Source organism: Penaeus vannamei, chromosome 37, assembly GCF_042767895.1.
Source record: "Penaeus vannamei isolate JL-2024 chromosome 37, ASM4276789v1, whole genome shotgun sequence".
Taxonomy (NCBI): domain Eukaryota; kingdom Metazoa; phylum Arthropoda; class Malacostraca; order Decapoda; family Penaeidae; genus Penaeus; species Penaeus vannamei.
Genome location: NC_091585.1, coordinates 22,247,458 through 22,249,957, shown reverse-complemented (window position 1 = coordinate 22,249,957; position 2,500 = coordinate 22,247,458). Strand labels below are relative to the sequence as shown.

Below are 2,500 nucleotides of genomic sequence, written 5' to 3'. Positions count from 1 at the left end.
TGTTTGCGAAGTGTCCATATTTATGTTACGTGTTTTTTTTTCCTTTTTCCTTTTTCTTTCTTTCTACTTATTTTCATTATTCAGCGTTTCGTCATCCTCTTCCCTCCGCAAGAGTCCCAGTTTCGGTAAATATTTAAAGACGGTCGCATCTTTGCCAAGCGAATGGTTATGCACGTAAAATAAATGCTGTGTGCACGTCGGAATGGCGGGGAAGAATCACCCTTGGGGCGCCGCGCAAAAAGGTCGAAAGTCGCGTGCGGTGGCGTGGTCTGTAGGCCTAGATAAAAAGGTCCTGCAGGGATAGTTTAATTTCCTGTTAGACAAGTTGTCACCCTCTCTCCCTTCCCCTCTCCCTCTTCTCTCGCTCTTTCTTGTCTTTCTCCTTCTTCGTCTCCCTTTCCTTCGTCGCCCTCTCCTTTTCCACTTCGTGTTTCCTCTCCCTCTCCTTTTTTTCCCCATTTCCTTTTCTTCTCCTTCTTTATTCCTTCTTCTTCTTCTTGTTCTTCTTCTTCTTTCTCCTCTTCTTCCTCCTCCTCCTCCTCCTCTTCCTCCCTTTTTCACCTTAGCTTTTCTTTCTTTACTCCTGCTTCTCTTCTTTCATCCTCCTTATGCCCTTCCTCTCTTCTTTCACGTCCTCCTTAGCCTTCTACCTTTCCTCCTCCTCATTCCAATTTCTTCCTTTCAGTCCCCTTCTCTTCCCTCTTTCCTTCTTCCCTTTTTCCATCTTTGCCTAACCCCTTCTTCCCTTCCTTTCCCTCACCCTATGCGTTCTCTCTTCCTTCTCCCTCCCTGTTTTCCCCTCCTCTCTTTCTTCTTCTTCTTCTTCTTCTTCTTCTTCTTCTTCTCCTTCTTCCCTTCTTCTTCTTCTTCTTCTTCCCTCTTCCCTTCCTCCTCCTCCTCCTCCTCCTTCTTCCTCCTCCTCCTTTCCTCCCTCCCTCCTCCTCCTTCCTCCTCCTCACCTTTCACCCTTTCCCCCGCCTGGTGAAAGAAAGAAAATAAAAAGATTAAAACTTATTTATCGATTTCTTATATATACTCTATATACACATTTTTTTCCTTTTTTTTCTTTTTTTTTCTCTATATTGGTTTAAAATTTTTGCGTGGCATGTTCCTGCAACGACTGTTTGTATTACCTTGGCATAAACTTTCAATAACCAATTTAGGTTATAGAGGGAGGGGTGGAGGGAAGGGGGAGGGGGAGTGTTGGGGTGGGAGGGTGAGGGTGAAGCTAGAGAGAGAAGGGAGAGAAGAGAGGAGGAAAAGAGGAGAAGAAGCGAAGGGAGGGGAGGAGAAGAAGAGGTAAAGAGGAGGAGAAGAGGAGAGGAGAGGAAGGGGGTTTTGGAGAAGGAGAATACGAAGAAGACAAATAGAAAGGGGGTACGGACGGGGTCGAGAAAAAAAAAGATAAATAAAAGTCAAGAGGAAGAAAAAAAGAGAGAGAGAGAAAAAAAACAGCTCTTCCAGAGTGCAAACCTAGTTCTTCCAGAGTGCCTTCCAAATCCCGCCCCCCGCGCCCGTCCCCCACCCGAAAGATGACGCCCGCAGTGCCTCCGCCCGTGGTGGGTGGGGCCTGGGCGTCCAAGACATGGCGAGTCCTTTAGACATTGCGTTTTGATGGGCGGCATTGGCCTGTGGGGGCGCAGGGGATTATGGGCCTTGCGGATGGGTGGGAATAAGGTTGGTTTTCGGTTGAAGATATGTTTATTTATTTTTTTATCTTTTTGGGTTGTAGTCTTTATTTTTTTCTTCTTTTTCTTCAGTTTTTGTTTCTTCTTTATCATCGTTTTCTTCTTCCTTCTTAACTTTATCATCGTTTTCTTCTTCCTTCCTAACTTTATCATCGTTTTCTTCTTCCTTCCTAACTTTATCATCGTTTTCTTCGTCTTCCTAATTTCCTTGCCTCTTGGTTTCTCCTTTCACCCTGACGATAGGCAACCTCTAAAATGAAAACGAGAACTTAGAAGAAAAAAGATATATATATATACGTAATCTCTCCTTAATTAAGTTGTTGTCGAACATCGTAAGACAAGGTCCAGGATGTTCATTTTTTTATTAATTTTTCCCCCTTTTTTCATTTTTTATTAATTTTCCCCCCTTTTTTCATTTTTTTATTAATTTTTCCCCCTTTTTTCATTTTTTTTATTAATTTTTTCCCCTTTTTTTTCCTTGCAGGTGAGTTGCTGGCTGGCTGAGAGAGGAGAGGTTTTGGTGTCGCGTTGTCCTCCAGGTTCTGGTGGCGAGGAAGAGGAACTGGAAGGAAGGTTTGGGAGTGCAGTGGGGAGGGGGGTGAGGAGTGAGGTATGGGGGAAGGGGGAGAGGAGGTGGAGTAGGGGAGAGGAGGGGAGCGAGGGAAGGGGAGAGAGGGAGGTTGAGACAGAGGGAAAGGAAGGAGGGAGAGAGTGCAGAAGGGGAGAGGAGGCATGGGGGAAGGGAGCATGAGGGGAAGGGGAGAGGGAGGTATGGGGGAAGGGGAGAGGAGGGTGAGGGAAGGAGAGATGGG

At 45.6% G+C, this 2,500-nt stretch overlaps 1 protein-coding gene across 1 annotated transcript in view; it reads left to right on the top strand.

The window, feature by feature from the left end:
* Positions 1–2,500, top strand: part of LOC138859695 (ribonucleoprotein PTB-binding 1-like) — a 478,721-nt gene that overhangs the window by 297,822 nt on the left and 178,399 nt on the right. The gene's annotated exons all lie outside the window — the stretch shown is intronic.